General features: G+C 37.9%; 1 protein-coding gene across 5 annotated transcripts in view; it reads right to left on the bottom strand.

The window, feature by feature from the left end:
* The window catches only part of LOC6043702 (putative sodium-coupled neutral amino acid transporter 11), a 65991-nt gene that overhangs the window by 30435 nt on the left and 14035 nt on the right, over nt 1-21521 (bottom strand). The gene's annotated exons all lie outside the window — the stretch shown is intronic.

Raw genomic sequence — 21521 nt, 5'->3', positions numbered from 1 at the left:
TCAGACAAGGCCACCGGTTTCTAGAATAAGCTACCTAACACAAGGGAAAATCTCACTGCAAACCATTCACAATATCTTGAGCATGTGTCTTGTCTATCCGCCCACCGGTACTGAACAGAAGCATGGCATAGCCGTCGTCTGATGCCACTCCAGGGCGACATGTTGAACATACTTTAGCTGTAACAACACACATCGTGCAGCAAGAATATTTCCATCCCATCAAACTCAAGTGCTCCCTCTCCGTCAAACTCTGGCAGCGGCATTCATATTCAAATCATTGCTCCATTCAGTCGACAGAACTGTTTCCGTTATGAATACCAAAACCAACGAAAATTGTACCCCCAGTGCAGCCAACCAAATTGGCGAGGGTGAAGTTCCAAACGAGGTCAACCCCTATCAGCACGTGGGGTGCAAAGTTGCCACTCGATCTCCGTCCGTCCCGAGTTTGATGGTTAAATTTGAGTAGGGATTATTTGCAATGCATCGCCACCATTCGTGCCCCGGCAATGATCCCCAAGACTCAAACTAAATCTATTTTCCAGCCCACATTTTTCTCATCACACCCGACGTGACGAAATCTCCAGACTGCTGAGGGTGGGAAAATCGAGCGAAAGCAGGGAACCATTTGAGCGGATTAATCCCGCTGGAGAAATGGGGAATTTTCCCTCACATAGTTTAGGGATTTACGTCATTCCAGATGGTGCTGGTGCTGCTAGTGGTCATTCCAAGCCAGTCCTCAACGACCGTAACGGAGACCACCTACGCCAGAACATTGCGAGCGCAGGAAAACGACAGACGACAGATATAGAGCAAATATTTAGTATCCTCCCTACCCCTGCATTGGTAACGGACATCTGGGGGAAACTTATTTACGTGCTGGGAAAACTGGTGCAACAATGTCAGGAACGCGTGTATTACTGCAAAAGACGTTGGAAGTGGGTAAAGGAAAAGTTTTCATTCGCTCACTGGCATTGGAAAAAGCATCTAGAAGATCGTTTACTGGAAGTTGTACGAGCGGGTAGTCACAACGCGTATCGGATAGTTATTTTATATATTTGCCTTTCTTACTAAAGAAAGGTATAGATTTTACTTTATGGCTTGACATCATTTTCCATTTCGTTTATAAATCGCTAAAAAAATCCCACTGCATCGATTTTTGACGCTCTATCGATTCACCTTGACAGAACTCGTCTATGGCGTCATCCATAAAGTATGTCACGCAAAAATCGGCCAAAATTAACCCCCTCCCCTATGTCACACTTTGTCACACAAGGTTGAACCCCCCCTCAAAAAATACGTCACATTTTGACAGACCCCCCTTGTTTTTGATGGGGTTTTTATAGTTTTGATATCTTTAAACTCTCATAATTTTGATATTTTGGCAATTTTTATATGAAGAAATAAGTTAAATTATTCTAATTATTCATTTTTTAGAATAATCATTGCGAAATACAAAAAGCAGTTTTGTATCTTATAAAAATAAGAAGACCTGGTATATTCAAGTATTAAAAAATCATGAAAACTGTTTTTCACAGCTTTGTATCTAATAAGTTCACCATTTATAGCAGTTTCCTTATGAAGACCCTATTTTCAAAGCATTTATTTTTATCAAGCAAGAATTTGCAAAATATTGGAGTTCCAGCTGAAAAAAAAATTGACTATATAATAAATTATAATGTGATACCGTCATCAGGGGTGAAATTGTCTGGGGTGAGTTTGGGTCATACAAAAATGCAAAACATTGTAAGACCCAACATCACCCCTGATGACGGTACTTCTAAATAATAGTAAGCAAACAATTTTAAGAAAAGAGGATTTAATTTAATTGTGTACATTTATGTAATGCAATATTATGCAATCATAAAAACCTAGCGTGACGTCACAATCTCGCAAACCCCCTCCCCTTCGTCACATCTTGTCACACCTTCGGTAACCCCCTCCCCCTAGGAGCGTACGTACTTTATGGATGACGCCTATCTCCAACGCTCGAATTTTGAGAAAATAAATTCCGTGAAGTTCGAATGATGTCCGTGTGTGGGAAAATGTTTGCAAAATGTTATGTCGCAAAGTCCTCGGCTCCCCTATTTTCGATTTTGATTGTTCCAAGTGCATTTGAAAGCTGGTGTGCTGAACCCGGACCATTTTGAGGTCTAATTAAGAAATATCCACCTGTTGTCGGATGTGTTTTTACTAAAGAAAGGTATACTTTATAGCTGAACATCATTTTAATCTTCGTAAATATGACGATTCAGCATGAATTTTAATCGGAGAAATCGCCAAAAAATCACACTGCATCGATTTTAGACGCTTCGTCGCCAAGTCGACAAGTTGTCAAGTTGAGCTTCGAACAATGGCGCGAGAATGCTGGCGCATATAGTTTATGGCTCGAGATATACTTGTTTGTAGCTTGTCTACCGCTGTTTCCTTCAACATGTAAAATGAGCAATTCCAGCTCAAATCAGGATTTTTTCTGGTACTTTTGTACCCGACCCTCTTCGATTTCAATGAAACTTTGTAGACATGTTATCCTAGGCCTATGTAAGCCATTTTTGTGTATATGGAGCAAATAGTACTCGAAAATAACATTTGAGAAGGGCGTAAGGTATTTAAATATTTTTTTGCAATTTCGTCGTGAAACTACTTACTTTTCCTGTCATTCTTGAACGACGAAATAGCCTACTTTTCTGTACCAAAAATAACAGAATCGAATAGCAACACTTTTCAAAATAAATGCTGAAAAGTTCTACTTTTCAGCACTGAAATGGGTGCTGAAAAGTTGAACTTTTCAGCACTTGTTTCGGAAAGTAACACTTTTCAGCATTTTTTGATTTAAACGATTTATTGACAAAATACATGCAAATTCGATTTAAAATTTCACTCAATGGGTGTTTTTCGAAATTGCAAAAAATGTTGTATGGAACTCGTTGCAAAACTTGATTTTCTCAGCACTCGTCGTATTTATCCAACTCGGTGAACCTCGTTGGATAAATGTACAACTCGTGCTGAAAAATCCTCTTTTGCAACTTGTTGCATAAACTACTATTGTATTTTGTAATTTAAAATTACTGTATCTCGAAGCCAATGCGTCGTATCATAAAGTGGTCAAAGACAAACTTGTAGGAAATTGGACGGGCTTTCTGAAAAAAATACACTGAAACAAAAATATACGCCACATCTATGAGATTTTTTGATTTTTAAGTCTAAAACTTAAATTTAAAGGTGATGTCACGATTTTTTTCGTTCAAAATTTTGAGGAAATTGCCTAAAATGTTACCAAAAGACTGACGAAAAATGCAGGATGGTATGTCTCTCCTAAAAAATACAAAAATTATTTACTAAAACTGTTTTTTTTGAAAAGTGGTCTAAACGTCAAAATTTTTGAAAACCGGTTGTGGGAATCGATTTTCATAAAAGTCTCAATTTTACATAAAAGTCTCCACATTGACCATTGTCCTATGTCCAATCCTTGGGAAGATACAGCGGTTTTAAAAATAAAAATGTTGAAAAAACGAGGTTTTTGGTGATTTTTGGCAATTTCTATATGACAGACTAGGTTTTTCAGTCTCCTAAATATTTTTACCGGAAAGCTCGTTCAATTTTCCATTAGTTTGCCTTTGACATCTTTAAGATTTACATCGTTTTTATATTTACGTAATCAAATTTACTATCCTGGTTTCTACCACACTGAAAAAAATATTCTATTTTCAGTTATAAGCAATGTAATTAAGCTTATATCTGTAAGCCCTTACATCCAATTGAAATGCTGTCAAAGGCAAACTTATGGGAAATTGGACGAGCTTTCCGGTAAAAATATTTACGAGACTAAAAACCAAGTCTGTCGCATAGAAATTGCCAAAACCACAAAAACTCGTTTTTTCAACATTTTCATTTTTAAAACCGCTGTATCTTCCCAAGGATTGGACAAATGACAATGGTCAATATGGAGACTTTTATGTAAAATTGTCTGGAGAATCGATTCCCACTACCGGTTTTCAAAAATTTTGACGTTTAGACCACTTTTCAAAAAAACAGTTTTAGTAAATGATTTTTGTATTTTTTAGGAGAGACATACAATCCTGCATTTTTCGTCAGTCTTTTGGTAACATTTTAGGCATCACCTTTAAATTTAAGTTTTAGACTTAAAAATCAAAAAATCTCATAGATGTGGCGTGTATTTTTGTTTCAGTGTATTTTTTTCAGAAAGCCCGTCCAATTTCCAATTTCCTACAAGTGTCTTTGACCACTTTTTGAAACGACGCAATGGCTTCGAGATACAGTTATTTTTAAATTACAAAATACAATAATATTTAAATACCTTACGCCCTTCTCAAATGTTATTTTCGAGTACTATTTGCTCCATATACACAAAAATGGCTTATATAGGCCTAGGATAACATGTCTACAAGGTTTTATTGAAATCGGAGAGGATCGGGTACAAAAGTACCAGAATGATCATCAACCATAGAAAACAATCTTGTCAAAAACTTAAGATATGTGCTGTAATTGTGATGCCTCAAAAATTTTTTCAATGAAAATACAGGGGTACGCAGGTAGAAAATACAGGGGTACACATAGAATAGAACTAGGCCGAAAAGTGGACAGATCCTTTTGTGTTGAACTATACGCAGAAATAGCACATCCATTATTTCACCAATTCAATGCATCTACTAATTGGCTTTTTGTGCTGCATTAAATTATCACTTTAATTATAATTAATGTGCAGCTTTACTCCGAATGCACATGGGTTCAAACCATCGATTCCCGTGCATAATTGACCAGATTAAACCACATAGCTATACAGGCAGCCATCGCGTACATCGTTCAGCACTTCTGATTAGGTTAGGTCACGCCACCCTCGATTGAATCGACCAGAGCTGGGAACACACTGCTAACCCAGTGCCCCACAGTGCGATGGCTTCCGTGCGGTCGAGGACACAACAGTCAATACTCTGATAGTCAGACAGCCAGTCGGCCATTAGTAGAAGGGACAGGGGATGAAAGGACGGCTGAAAGACGACCGTGTTGTAATGGTGATATATTTAATTACGTGCGGCTAATCTCCGTAATTAAATCGGCTTGTTTGCCGGCGTGATCTTTCATGTTCCATTGCATACTATTGTGATGTTCTATATCTAAACGTCAATGTGGAATGGAAAAAAATGAGAAAAAATAAAACGCAGTCCAATTACTGTGTAATGAAGTGCTGAACAAAGAGAGTTTTAGGTAGACGTCACGCTCGGAAATTAATTAATGTCCAACATCCAATTTCCGCTTCTCGTCGGAGGTTACGTTCGAAACGGCAACTGCAACAGGACACAGAACGCTCATCGATTACATGGTCGTTCCGGAGTACAAATTAGCAATCAGTGCCCTCACCGCAAAGCAATAACTCAATCAATCTGGGAACATCCGTTGTTCAGCAAATCGATTCCCGCTCCAGCTGTTTCCACCTATACTGAACTCCGTTGCCATAGAAAACGGGGATCAATTTCTTACCCAGGGATTCGAATCATCGCTGCATCCGTCAAGGCCAAGGCGTCATTGATATTCCAGACTCGAACACGCGGCACCGCCATTGAGGCGGGATTGTTCGGGGGAAATTCTTCGAAATCTACACCGGATGCACATACCACGATTACCTGCGGATCGGCTCCAAATTGCATGCTATCAATTTTTCCGCGTGAGCCAGATATGTGACACCCTCGCGAAGAGTTGGGACATGAAATCAACCTGAATTTCCAGTAAGTTTGGAAGTAACGCATGTATTATCCGAACGAATGAAATTTCAGAGTTTTTTTGATATGATTAATTTGAAGGAATTTCCTATTTCAACATAATATGTAAGAACCATGATGAAACAATTGAACTCTTAGAATTTTTTATAAAATTAATAATTCCATAACCACCATTTTGCGGGTCAAATTCCATTTCAATTGGTACGCTCAAGATCGCTACTAATCGGACTCAAGCTTGGGATTTGGGGTCTGTTCATCATCAAGTTTATGCCTTGCTTTGAAAAAAAATTGAGTTGCTTTGAGCCACTTAACATGATTTTTTTTTCGTTTTTGCAAAGCCACAACAAGTTGGAAAAATTCGAAATGTGTAGTGATCTTTTGATATCGGCAATATTGCGCCTTGCAGCAATTTATAGAGTTTTGTGTCAATCGTGCTAGGCCTAGATTTTTTCATCACACTGCTTTGCATGACTGAGAACTGTCAACTTTGCGCACTTTGCACCTTGCTAGAGTGCTGCGGGATTATTTTCATCACAGTTGCCAGAAAAAAAATTATCATCACAGCTTATTCCAATAAACAAAAAGTCCCCGAAAAAGTTGAGAAACACAGATAAAATATTATGGAAATTGTTGTCCGATCAAGATCCGTTACCCAGTTCTGTGTTCTGAGAGCCTTCATATGTGGTCTGCTTTATGGGAAGGTTATATAATTACCTTTAAGTGAAACAGTCGTGTGTCTTGGCGCCAGAAGAATAAGTACCCTCGGTGTCACAAGTTCGTTTTGTTTGAAGCCCAATCCTTCCTTCTTACTTCCGTTTGCTGGTGTAGCTCAATCAAAAGACGCAATTTTGAACTTGTTTTTTTCTCAAGGCGGAAACCAGCAACTAGTTTATTAGGTTTTAAAGTCACTTCTAGCTAGTAATTTAGTGGATAGGTTCTAAATATTCGTAATTAAAACAGTTTTTAAACTATCGAAGAGTAATTATATTTCAGGACAAGGCAATTACATGTGTTCGTTATCGTTCTGCGTTCCAACGTGTTCAGCAAGAGTGTTAGAAAAATCAGTTTCTTCTACGCGCACCGCATCCTCAGCAGCATCGATGAACGAGCCAGTGCAGCTTGAACGTGCCTCCAAAGCCTCAATGCTTCGATCCAGAATCTGGAACTGCGAGGTTATCGTCTGGATTCCTTCTTTTAAGATGTTTGCGGCTTGACGAAGAGTAGCGATTTCATTCGAATATCCTGCTTGTACGTTATGCGCCATTGAGAAGTTTCGTTGAATGTTCCGTACAACTGCTGACTCCTTGGCTGCAAATAGTTGCACGATGTTCGCCGGTGGTGGTTCTAGCAGCATTTGGGAATGTTGGTGCGGTTCACCAGCGGTTATGTAGGTGGCCCACATTTTCCATGCGATGTCATGGGCCTCCATTTGTCACCGTGTACCTCTCGAAGCTTCTTAACAACGTCTTCTTCGGCTCTTATAGCTGCTGCTCCAGATTTATCCTTTTCTGCCGGATCCAGCAAAGCTTCCTTGACGGTTTTAAAAACAGCTTTGCTGCTTACTGACAAGGAATACTGATGCAAAAGCACGTGAATTTCCTTTTTGCGCCAGTGTTGCAGAATGTTTTCCGTTAGCTTTTCTGGTGCATAAAGTCTACGGTTCGACTTGTCGTTGAAAAGCACAAATTTGCCGAAATCAGATTCTTGTGGATCACTTCCGAGCCATGCTGGCCGTGCTTCACCACCTTGCTGCTCCGTTGAAAAACGACTTCCTGCTTAAGGTACTGCTTACACAGTTCCCAGCTGTTGTGAAGAAACGTCTGGACATCTTCACCTGCCACACCCCACTTTCCGATCTCCTTCCCCGAGGAATGTCCCTTGAAGTCGCGTATAGATATTAGAACCCATAATCCGTACTTTCCATCGGGGATTTTCTTTGGAGTACACGGTGGAGACCCCGGCAGAGGCGTCGACGTTTACTGAAGCCTTGGTGCTTGTCGATGCTCGAACAGGTTGATCACCATACACAGTACCCAGCAGATTACGTACTTGCCCCTCAACATCGTCGCTTTCCGACTCATCCGTATCAAGCGCACAGTCCGGATTGTATACTTTGTCGTAAACGGTTTCCGCTTCGTCGTCGGTATTGATTTGAGAGTCGTCCAAGCGTGGTCTCTTGTTGGGTGCACCGCTCTCCATGGTGGACTCTGTTTGGAACCAACGATTTTTTTAAAATGTAAGATTCTTTTGAAAAAAGTTCTTACCTTGCAACGATCTAATCAGCACGAGTTGTGTTCAATCAAAGTTTTGAAAGTGCAAATGGCTTGACAGGTAGATTACTTGGATTTAAAAAAAATTTGAATCTCAGCCAGCATGGTTATTTCAAATGTTGTTGACACTCGTTGTTTAGAGTCTGTCACTTATTTCAATCTCTGGATTAGTTGTTTTCGATTGCACGCTCTAGAACTAATTACCTAAATTTGAAGAAATCTAAGATCAAAACTAGGGTGATTTGTAACGGAGCTTTGCTCGGGATCGTCCGGTATAAAGTGTCCTGCTGCTTTTTCTCGACGGCGATTGCATTGAACGAGATCTTTGTCCGCGCGCCTGTCTGTTGTTTTGGTATTGCTCGTCTTAGGTATTTCATTAAAAGTGTATCTAATTTTCAATTGTGTTTTTATGTTTGCAGCTAAGTCAGTTTTCGGTTCATAAGCTTCGAATATAGACGTCTTAATGGGTGATATTATAATCGAACAGCTCAAAAAGCGAGCTACAGAAAATACGGTCTACCACGCTCTCTACGGATATTACTTCCTCGGGTTAACCAAAACTAAACTGGCCAAAATCTACCGCAAGCACATTTCTACAATAACAAGCTGGGTCTCCAAATACGCCGCCAACGGATTCTTCTCAAGGAAGAAATATGAACGGGACGTTAAAAGTTCGGAGTTGAGAAGATAGACTGGATTCTGAAGCAATATGAGAAAAACCGACATTGTTCTTGGGAGAAACGAAGCAAATGTTTGAGCAAACATTCGGGTTAACCATCTCAGCATCAACGGTTTGCAGAATTTTGCACCACGCTGGACTTACTTGGAAGACAATCGAGAGGAGAGCCATTCAGATCCGGTCAGCGGACATCGTTCGTTACTGGCAGGAGTTGGCAAGCCTGCTCTGGGACTTCCACTGTCTACTTTTTCTTGACGAAGTTAGCTTCGACAATCGGACGCTCCTACGCAACAAGGGATATTGCATGCAAGGAGAGCGACTAGTTTGTACCGGAGAGTTCCTGAGGAAGCCTAGGTTTCTCTTTTATGCTTCTTAGGGCAAAACGGTATGACTGAAGTTTATGACACCGAGGGCACCTTCAACAGGACGAAATTTTTCGAGTGTGTCCAGAAGTTCATTCGCGACAACAATGTGGAGCGTTATCCGGGCGCAAATTCCATTTGGATAATGGATGGCGCTCGGATACATTGCGATCCCATGATCATTTACTACCTTCGATCACTGGGAATCATCCCGATCTTTTTACCCGCCTATTGTCCCATGTACAATCCGATTGAGATAGTGTTCGGTCTGGTCAAGGATCGTCTGAGGTTCCTGTACAGAGAAAATTCCAAGCAAGACATCAAGATCGTGATTGCAGAGGTTCTCCAAACGTTTTGCGATCGTTCGATGGAGAATTTGTTTCGTCACTGCGGTTACATAAGAGGAGGAAAGTTTGATCCGACAAAGCGGATGCACCAAAATGTTGCAAACCTGTCCGCGTAACGGATTTTGTAAATAAATATATTGTAAAGCCTAAAAACTGATTTTATTTGAAAACTCGAGAAAATGATTGCATCGGCAAATGTGTTGTATTTGTAAAACTCTGATTCACCAAGGTTCGATGCACTTACGATTCGCTGCTGAAAACAATGAAAATTAAAGTCTTTTTAGAAACATCTACACACTCACAAAACGCTCTTGTACCTACTTCCCAAAAATCCGTTCCTTTCCTCTTTAGATAGTGTTTTAAAACACAACTCATAAAAGTTGATCTTTCATAAATAACATTGCCACTCAATGCAAAAATACAAATCAAAACATAAACAGCTTTCCTTGGCAACCCTTGGAAACCATACAGCTGTGATGAAAAATCACTGTGATAAAAAGGTACTGTGATGAAAATAATTGCGCAGGACTCTAGTAAAGTGCAAAATGCGCAATACAATTTTGTAGAACATTGTTACACTCTAAAAAACACCCTGATGGTTAAAAAACACGAAATGTTAAAAAAATAAGAAAAATTTTCTAAATAAAAAATAACCCTTCTGAGTTATTACAGATTCAAAAAGTACATTAAATTTGAATGAAAATATTTTTTTTTAATTCTGAAAACTCCATAAAATCGGGTGTTCAATTTTTGTTTGTTTCTAATAACACCAAATTTCCATCTTATCACCATTCCAAGCTACAGCTTGAATGCAAATGGTTGAAAAACACGTTTTTTTGCATGTGAGCAATTCTCTGACATTTCGGTCATTAGATTTTTTTTGTATTTTTTAATCCGGCTGAAACTTTTTGGTGCCTGCGGTATGCCTAAAGAAGCCATTTTGCATCATTAGTTCGTTCATATAATTGTCCATACAAATTTGGCAGCTGTCCATACAAAAATGATATGTGAAAATTAAAAAATCTGTTTCTTTTGAAGGATTTTTTTGATCGATTTGGTGTCTTGGGCAAATTTGTAGGTATGGATATGAACCGCACTGAAAAAATGATACATGGTAAAAAAATTGATGATTTTTTTAATTTCAATTTTGTCACTAAAACTTGATTTGCAACAAAACAATATTTTTATTTTTTTATGTTTTGATATGTTTTACAGGACATCAAATGCCATTTTTTCAGAAATGTCCAGGATGGGCAAAAAATCTTTGACCAAGTTATGATTTTTTGAATCAATACAGATTTTTTTTCGATGTAAAATCGAATTTGATATCAAAAAGTACCTTAGTGAATTATTGTTAAAGTGCACCGTTTTCAAGTTATAGCCATTTTAAGGTAACTTTTTCCAAAATAGTCGAAGTTTTCCATTTTTTTAAATAAGTGCCTATGTTTGCCCAGCTTTGAAAAAAATAATTTGAGAAGCTGAGAAAATATTATGCTTCATTGAACAAAGTTCAAAGTTGAAACTACCCTTAGTTGCTGAGATATTGCCATACAAAGGTTATAAAACAGGAAAATTTATGTTTTCTGTCTCACCCAAACAACCCACCATTTCTAATGTCGATATCTCAGCAACTAATAATCCGATTTATACAGTATTTTCAAAAATTGAATCAAGACTAACATTTCAACAGAGCTTAATATTGAATGTATATCCTGTTTGAAAATTACACGGAGAAAAAGAATTCCCAAAATCGTGAACAAGCGTTCATGAAAATGGGAAACCTCGAACAAAGTGTTCAAATCCCATGGTACGATTTTGAAAAACGTACCATGAGATTTGAACACTTTGTTCGTGGTTCCCATTTTCATGAACGCTTGTTCACGATTTTAGAATCTCTTTTTTCTTCGTGTAGTCTATATTTTAAATTTTTGAAATTTTTTTTTTCGAAAGGATCGGAAAATTTCACAAATGTTTCATATTTTAACATTGTAAATCGGACCATTAGCTGCTGAGGTATCGACATTAGAAAATGGTGGGTTGTTTGGTTGAAACTTAGAAAACATCATTTTTCTTGTTTTGTATGTCGTATCAACAAAGTTCAAAAAAGCAAAATATAGAGAATTTTCTCAGCTTTTCAAAAATATTTTTTTTTTCAAAGGTTGGCAAACATGGGCACTAGTTTTAAAAATGAAAAGCTGCGACTATTTTCAAAAAAGTTATTTAAAAATGGCTTTAACTTAAAAACGGTGCACTTTAAAAAAAATTCACATAATTTAAATTAGTTACTGTTTTGATTGCAAATTCGATTTTACATCGAAAAATGATGTTGAAATTTTTTTTCAACCAATATTTCAAATTTTTGAAAAAAAACTATATGCGACTATTTTCAAAAAAGTTATTTAAAAATGGCTTTAACTTAAAAACGGTGCACTTTAAAAAAAATTCACATAATTTAAATTAGTTACTGTTTTGATTGCAAATTCGATTTTACATCGAAAAATGATGTTGAAATTTTTCTTCAACCAATATTTCAAATTTTTGAAAAAACTGTATTGATTCAAAAATCTTAACTCGGTCGAAGATTTTTTGCCCATTCTTGAAATTTCTGCAAAGTTGGCATTTGATGTCCTCTAAAATTAAAAATAGTGTTTTTTTGCAAATCAAGTTTTAGTGACAAAAAATTAAATAAAAAATCACCAAAATTTTGTTTACCGTGTATCATTTTTTTTTCAGTGTAGTCCATATCCATTAGGATGGGTACGGATTTTGAAAAGTTCTCAGATCAAGTTCTGGTGTGGTTCCCTTGTAGGGCATACCAAAGGGACTCTCACCCCAATTTTCAGCTCATTTGGTTGAAAACTGGCTTGTCTCAAGCGGGTTCAAGTTTACATGGAAATTACTATGGGAAATTTTGAATTTTCGTTCATTCGCTCCTACAGGCCTGGGGAAAACATGTAGAAACTTCTAGGATGGCCAGAAATGAGCGGAATCGTCTGGAGAACAACTTTCCCTAAGAGACCAGGTCGATTCGTTCAACCCCCATCGAGCTCAACGGCAATACATCCGGGGTTTTGGGAACCAACGGTTTTCCCCAGAAAAGCATCAAATTTTCCTTAGCATGCTATGAATGCTTGATGAACACCGCGACGCCACATGTCAAACAGCTACCATGTGATTGTAAAATTGGCACCATAACAGTTATTTTTTTCCCGGGAGTCTCGACCAAATTTCCCGGGAATCGAGAGGTCCAAAAATGATCGATTTCCCGGGATTTTTTCCCGGGAATTCCCGCTCGTCATCCTCTAAGCCAGATTAAAAAAATACAAAAATTAAAATTGAAGAAAAAAGACCGATTCCGTAGAGAACTGCTCATGTTCAAAAATGAAAGGGGTCGTACAACCCCTCCGGTACGAGATATCTAAAAATGGAACTCGGATTCGTGGTCAGTAACAAAAGTTACTCCTTAGGACAAATATTCACGAAAATCGCAGAACTTTTTCCGATTTCGTGTGAGTTGGTAGAGTACCCATTTACGAAATTGTAGTGGTTACTGTCATCATTTGTAAATATGTCAAACTTTTAAACTAAAAATATTTTCTTAAGCATATATAAAATCTGAGTTCAAACAGTTTACTTCCGGAATATTTTCATCAAAAGCTCAACAAAACCTCTTACTCGTTCTAAGAACTCATGGCGAATGAGCTACTTTGTCACGTTTCCCAAACAGTAGCCATTTTCAATAACAGATTATTTCTACTCACTTTGCATACAAATGGGATTCATTTTATGAAATATTCAAAACAAAAAAAAATCAAGCTCGCCTTCCCACCACCTCGGCTCCTAAAAGGAGTCGTCTGGTTTAGAGTCGTGAATTCCACTGCTGCAGACAAACCCCACCCTCCTAGTAGGTGGGATGAAAAACTCAACCGAAAAGCAATCGAAATGGGGAAAAGGTTTGCTTTTGCCGCCACAAACAGAAAAAAGGAGATTTTAACGAAAAAGGTGTCGTCCACCTCCAAAACAGACGGGCTTCGGCTTTAGCTTAGGAAGGAAAACCGCTGGTTTTGTGTGGGGCAGGGTCGGTTATAAATCAAGTGGTGGACTTGCTCCGGTCAAGTTAATCAAATCCGATTATTTGAGTTTCAGGTGGGACTTTTGAAGGAAAGCTCCGAAAGTGTAGAATAAATTGGATTCGATTTATATCTAGTTTTGTGGGAGAACGGATGCTCAGTTTTAGGATTTTGGTTGAAATCGAGTGGTTTAAGGGTGTCTTTTTAAATTTAATACGTTCAATCAAAGTTTTATAAGCAAAGCTGAAATGGAATACTTAATACGGTCGAACTGAATTCTTAAATTTCATTAGACATCTTTTATAGGGGAGCTTGGACATGAATGATTTTTCATAAATATTAATTAATATTGAATTAAAATTTACATTTTTTCACTATCTTTCGACGTCGTATATTTTACATAAGAAAGTATCCAACAACCCTTGCATCCCCTCATCGAAGAAGTACCCTTCACTGATGGGGTTCTCGGGACAAAATTGCTTTGCAGCTTCCCACGGGCAGCAGCCATGCTTCATCCAGACTGGAGTGACTATATATTTTCCGTACCAGGAGCGACGTCGCCCACGCAAATAAATAAATAAATAATATAAATACCATTCCGACAGGAACGAGAACGCGTTTTTATGTCGTTCCACGTGGAAATTCTTCACGGCACGTCCCGCACACTTCTGTTGTTCATCGCCCTCTGAACAGAATCATCACCACCAACTCATCTCTCCCCCCCCCCCATCAGGGATGGCAGGCAGTAAAAGCTCAGCAGTGAAAATGAACAAAGAATAAACGGGAGGAAGAAAACTCCAGAAGCGTCAATGGGAAAGCTTCAGCTGAGTGGGGGGCTAAGTTGAGGAGGAGCTTTTCAACTGACGGTGAGTGCCTTCAACGAAACGAGACAAGAAGTGGGCTGGGTTTTGTCGGTAAATTAGATTGGAAAACGGCTCAACAGCAATCAAATTTATTGCCTAATGAAAAACACCGCTGAAGGATTTTCGGCTAGTTTTTCCCCGGGGGAGAAATCTTGGGAAGTGGAGACGCGCCACCGCCGGTTAATCCGTTGTGGCTCACTGGGGAGTAACATTTGGTTTGGGTAGATAATCGTTTTTATGTCGTAGATCGTTGGATGGTCTTTTACGTCATTTATTATTGAGCAGTCTCTGGATAGATAAGTCACTTGATTGCAAGGAAAATCATGCTTTGATTATTTATATGATATTTTATACGAATTTTCTTTTTTTTAGAGCAAGCTGAGACATAGTTGTCAAAAGAACATGGAGACAAAGTTGAAGTTTTCAGTGGTGGTATTATGAGTTCTTTAGCATTCTATATATTTGACGAATCTCTTCACACTCTTCGGCAAAGTTATTCCTCGAAATATGAACTATAAGCACATGAGGTTTTAGAAACATGCAAAAATCGGAACTCAAAACTGCCATAAACTAGGTCCTGTCGCAATCAATCAAGTTCATAATTGGGATTCAGGCTCAGTACACCTTGTGGATCATGTCCTGAAATGCCCGCAAAATTGACTTGTTTTGTTAACTCCAAATGGTTATATTAATGGACCCTATTACACAAAATATACTACAATTTAAATTCATTGTTTCATTGAATGAGTCATGTGAACCAATACAGTCTAGTCTTGATTATCCAAAGGTACTGAAAAAAAATCACTACGGATATCGTATCACGAATAAAAATTGTCGGTGTCTTATTTTTGATTGTCAAGCTATGACTCCTCAACTACTAGAATGTGATTTAGAAATTTATGAACCCAAATGACGGCCAAAATGGTGATGTAGTATTGAGGAAGTGCAAGTGATAAACTAATAGACAATCAACCATTCAAATTTGACTAAAATCGGGTCGCAGATCTTGATCTTGATGCGAAAAAAAATCGAAAAAAATATACGATTCGATTATCCGAAGTCCCATACAAACAGTTCATATTTTTTAATTATATTAGGTACATAAAAATACATATCCTTTTTTTGTAATTTCGATAGAAAACATGCCGTTTAGTAATATAATTGGTATATTTGCTTTAAATTTAACTGAAAATGTCAAAATATTGTTTTTTTTAATTATTACTTGAATTTATAATCTTTCAAACTTCCAAAAAAAAAAAAAACATCATGATTTTATTGGACCGTTGCAAATATTCCCCCATCCCCCTCTTCCAAATCGGTCTGAAAAATCAGGTTTTTCATCAAAAACATCAAAATTTTAATGGAAATAGAAGTTTAATGGGCTGAAAAAAATTTGAAACGCATTTCCTGCGTTTAATATCATATTTAGCATGTCTGGGATAGAACAAAACTATTTTGATTTTGAAAAGGTTTTTTTGTCGGCGAAAAAAAATGTTTCGTCAATACATCGATATTATGAAAACTAATGATTGCAAAACAACTGGCAGGTGTAAAATGCATTTTTAAACACTTTTTTCAATAATATGCCAATACCAAGGCTTGTAATTTAATTTCATAGATTTTTTAACCATTTCGCATAATTCTGAGGAGTTTACTCAGAATTTATTTCCCAAAAGTGCGCTCGTCTAACAAAATCTAAACTGAGTTACACATAACATAGTAACATCGAATTGATCTCAGGTGAAATGTTCTCCAAATCTCTGATTATAAAAATACAAAAAAACTAAAAGTTTAAAGACTACTTGAAACAAGATTTTAACACGAGGTTTCAAAATATATCCGCAGGAGGTCGAAAGTCAAATTTTAAGTTAAGACCAAACCGAAACTGTTGAAGTTAAATGAAAATCAACATATTTAACAGTAGTTGTTTGCTAACTGGTCGTTGTTTAACTGGGCTGCTTTTTAACTGGGCGCTCGATAACTGGGTTGTAGCCCAGTTAAAAAGTAGACAAACGTCAAAAAACCAAAATAAATCGAAATGACCGAGGGGTTGGTAGATGCAAACATCACGTTGAACAACAAAAATATTTTTCTACCATTAAACTAATTCTGGTTACAATTAGAGAAAAAGAAGTGAACACTGTAAACAAATTTGAGTAATTTTTGTTTTCATGTTTTATCAGGAAAAAAATATGCATCGGTGGTCCCCTCGTAATTTTTCGTTCAGCCCAGTTAGCAAATAGCATTCGGTAACTGGGCTACGATTTCAGCCTAGTTACCGAACAAGTACTGTATATTCATCAAAACTGTTTGCTCATAAGTTGGTGAAAATTTAATGACACATTCTCCGGCAATGTACACCTTAGGATGAAATTTTGAAAAGCGTGTATGAGCTATTTGGATATTTTTCCTCGATTCTAGACTACTTGAAGCTTCAAAAATCATGGTTTTCATTAATTGAACTTTTGAATATCATTATGTACAAGTTGGTTAAGTTATGCAACAATCCGTGATAAAATCAGCGTTTTAAAACATTTTTCTAAAAACTCCTGGTTTTCAGCGAAATAAAATCCAAAAATTATTATTTTGATTGCATTTTGTAGGTTTTTAGATGTACTAAACGGAAATGTCATGGATTTACAGTTTATCTTAAGTTAAGTATTTTTTCTAACTAGTGTAAGTTTACCATTTTATTGCGTTGCAACGTCACGAAAAAGGGACAGTTGTTTATGTCAACAGAAAATTAAACATTCAATCATTTTGATATTTCGGATGCTCTTTGTAATTGGAAAGAGCTTTCAAATGCAACATGGTTTTCTAGATCCAAAGTTAAGTTTGCGTTGCAACGTCACGAAATTTTAAATCATATTGGTCACATGGCAAAAAAGGTGTATGCGTAGTTGATTGTTGGAGATCAAAGGATAATTAATATTAGATATGTTTTATATAATGTTTCCGAGCCTATTTACAGAAAAATTGTACATGGGTTATTCACAAATTCCGTCACTTAGGTTTGTAGCAACTCGAAAAAAAGTAGGTATTTTATAAAACTTGTTGAGTAAATCAAAAGAGACCGATGTTCACAATGGGGAAAAATCCAAGAAAAATCCTAAAACTTTCAAAAAAATAATCACGTGGTTACTGGATGGCCCCTTTATGATAAACTGAGGGTTCAATCAAATACAACGCAACGAATTTGTCTATCGCACACCCTTATGTAGGCCAAACTACGGTGAAATTCACCAAACAGTAATAATCACGTGATTCGATTGTTTTTTACAAACTTTTGTCACTTTGTTGTTGGACGAACCCTTACCTAAATAAGTTGTATGCAACGTTTAGTTGTTCGTAATTTAAAATGTTATGTTGCACAGGTAAACTAACATGGGCGGGCCAATCAATTCACATGTCCTTGTACTGTCTATTAATGTCTTATAATAAAATCATAACCTACAGTTGCTCAAACTAACAAAAAACTATGATTAATTTTGAAACTAAACTTTCGTGACGGTGCAACGCAACGAAAAACCCTGTTTTCAAAAACAGGTTGCAACGTCACGAAATGTAAATGGTCTTTAAAAATCGAGGTTTGGTTTTTTCGAAAAACTAATGATTGCATTCGATTTGTTGGCTAATTTTACACTAAAAATGGAAGAAGAACTCCAATTTTGCAATTTAACAGAGCAGAGTTAATGGCGAAACATGAATTGGGTCAGGATTGAGAAAAGTCACGCGTTGCAACGTCACGCTACATATTCCTCTCAAAGAATAGAATATTTGCTTAAAATAATGTTTCAACATTGTTTCTTATAAGAAATTTAATGTACTTTCCGAGTCTGTAATAACATATGTACTTTTTCAATCTATTTTTTTAGTTACAGCCGAAATGCTGGAAAAAGGAAAGTCAAAGCGTTGCAACGTCACGGCGGAATGTGTCTAATAAAGCTTTAACGATTTGTTAAATAAAACAGAACTTGGTTTGTTAAAAAACAGAGCTTGATTCTCAAGCATTTACGCTGTGCCCAAATCCACTCGTTCCGAGTTCATAATGAACAGTTCTAAACGGATTAAATCTCAATTTTACGTGCGGCAAGTCTAATCCTCTTATGAAGTGCGGGAAAACCACTGAGTTTCTCGATTCCACCGCGGTGACTGCCTTTCGTCGCGTACAACCCACACGTAGAAAGGACCTTCTCTTTGAGGCAACACGATTGCATGGCTAACGAGCTGCCACAACCAGGCGGACGCACCGATCCCGGTGAGACGACGACGACAGTTTAGCACGTAATCAATAATTTAATTGAGCATGAGCGTGGCACATGGCACATAACAATTCCTCACACCCCCGCAATCGTCATTACCAACGACGAAACGAAACGGTTTGAACACTGTGCGGCCAGGAATTCCGGAGTTCGTGGCCAAAATACCTTACCCAACTCCGCCGCAAGGTCTGTGCTGCTTCATTGACAGCACATTCTTTTCGGCAGCTTCCGTAGACCTTCGTCAAATGTCATGGTGTCGAATTCCTTATTTCTTGTGGTTTTGGTATTGACGGGGAAATTCTTTTCCCTGGCATTCTTCTTTATTATGCACTGAGGAAATATTTAAATAAATAAATTCTTGGTATTCATGGTTTATTTTAACAAACTAAAACTTTTTATCCTGCCCCGATGGTAACTCGCGACGCCTCTACCTTTTATTGGGTACTTTGAGATCAAAGGCCACTGAAATCGAATCCCTTTTGGCCACATCAGCGCTGCGCACCGTGAGGTCATCATTCGCTCTGGTGTGCTCGTGTGAGGAAAAATAAACCCCGGAAACCGTTGGTGCGCGTTCGACGGGAAAAATCCCATCAGGTACCGTAAACTGGGGTCAATCGGGACACATGGGGCGAATTGGGACAGCAGTTTTAACCATGTTGGACCACAATATTTTGATTTTTCTGGTTGGTTTCGGTTAGAACATAATCAGGCCAACAAAATGTGTACATCCATTTCCAAATTAAAAACCTTTAAGTGCTCTAAAAACTGCTGTCCCTATTCAGACTGTAGTCCCGATTCACCCCAGATTACGGTATCGCTCTTTTTGCCTTCCTCACTGAGGTAAGGCTATAATCCTGCTCTAAAAATGAACTTCGTATAAAAACGTCGTAGACCCACCTTCATGTATACATATCGACTCAGAATCGAAAACTGAACAAATGTCTGTGTGTATGTGTGTGTGTATGTGTGTGTGTATGTGTGTGTGTATGTATGTATGTGACCAACAAACTAGCTCATGTTTCTCGGCACTGGCTGAACCGATTTGACCCGAACTTGTTGCATTCGACTTGGTTTAGGGTCCCATAGATCGAGTTTTATACAGATTGAAGTTTCGATAAGTAGTTCAAAAGTTATGTATAAAAATGTGTTTTCACATATATTTGGATCTCACTTAACTGTATGTAAACTATGTCCGGGTCTACCATCCGACCCATCGTTGGTTAGGTTATCAAAAGACCTTTCCAACGGATCCAAAACATTGAAGATCTGGCAACCCTGTCTCGAGATATGGCCACTTAAGTGATATTGATGTACTTTTTTGAAGCCGGATCTCACTTAAATGTATGTAAACTAAGTCCGGGTCCATCATCCGACCCAACGTTGGTTAGGTTATCAAAAGACCTTTCCAACGAGTCCAAAACATTGAAGATCTGGCAACCCTGTCTCGAGATATGGCCACTTAAGTGATATTGATGTACTTTTTGAAGCCGGATCTCACTTAAATGTATGTAAACTATGTCCGGATCCACCATCCGACCCATTGTTGGTTAGGTTATCAAAAGACCTTTCCAACGAGTGCAAAACATTGAAGATCTGGCAACCCTGTCTCGAGATATGGCCACTTAAGTGATATTGATGTACTTTTTTGAAGCCGGATCTCACTTAAATGTATGTAAACTATGTCCGGATCCATCATCCGACCCATCGTTGGTTAGGTTATCAAAAGACCTTTCCAACGAGTCCAAAACATTGAAGATCTGGCAACTCTGTCTCGAGATATGGCCACTTAAGTGATATTGATATACTTTTTGAAGCCGGATCTCACTTAAATGTATGTGTACTATTTCCGGATCCACCATCCGACCCATTGTTGGTTAGGTTATCAAAAGACCTTTCCAACGAGTCCAAAACATTGAAGATCTGGCAACCCTGTCTTGAGATATGGCCACTTAAGTGATATTGATGTACTTTTTTGAAGCCGGATCTCACTTAAATGTATGTAAACTATGTCCGGATCCACCATCGAACCCATCGTTGGTTAGGTTATTAAAAAACCTTTCCAACGAGTTCAAAACATTGAAGATCTGGCAACCCTGTCTCGAGATATCCCGACTTAAGTAATATTGATGTACTTTTTGGAAGCCGGATCTCATTTAAATGTATGTAAACTATGTCCGGATCCACCATCCGACCCATCGTTGGTTAGGTTATCAAAAGACCTTTCCAACGAGCCCAAAACATTGAAGATCTGGCAACCCTGTCTCGAGTTATGATCACTTAAGTGATATTGATATACTTTTTTGAAGCCGGATCTCACTTAAATGTATGTAAACTATGTCCGGATCCACCATCCGACCCATTGTTGGTTAGGTTATCAAAAGACCTTTCCAACGAGTGCAAAACATTGAAGATCTGGCAACCCTGTCTCGAGATATGGCCACTTAAGTGATATTGATGTACTTTTTTGAAGCCGGATCTCACTTCAATGTATGTAAACTATGTCCGGATCCATCATCCGACCCATCGTTGGTTAGGTTATCAAAAGACCTTTCCAACGAGTCCAAAACATTGAAGATCTGGCAACTCTGTCTCGAGATATGGCCACTTAAGTGATATTGATATACTTTTTTGAAGCCGGATCTCACTTAAATGTATGTGTACTATTTCCGGATCCACCATCCGACCCATTGTTGGTTAGGTTATCAAAAGACCTTTCCAACGAGTCCAAAACATTGAAGATCTGGCAACCCTGTCTTGAGATATGGCCACTTAAGTGATATTGATGTACTTTTTTGAAGCCGGATCTCACTTAAATGTATGTAAACTATGTCCGGGTCCATCATCCGACCCATTGTTGGTAAGATTATCAAAAGACCTTTCCAACGAGTCTAAAACATTGAAGATCTGGCAACCCTGTCTCGAGATATGGTCCC

This window comes from Culex quinquefasciatus, chromosome 3, assembly GCF_015732765.1.
Source record: "Culex quinquefasciatus strain JHB chromosome 3, VPISU_Cqui_1.0_pri_paternal, whole genome shotgun sequence".
Classification (NCBI taxonomy): Eukaryota; Metazoa; Arthropoda; class Insecta; order Diptera; family Culicidae; genus Culex; species Culex quinquefasciatus.
Note: the sequence above shows the minus strand (reverse complement) of the source record. Positions and strands in the feature narration are given on the sequence as shown.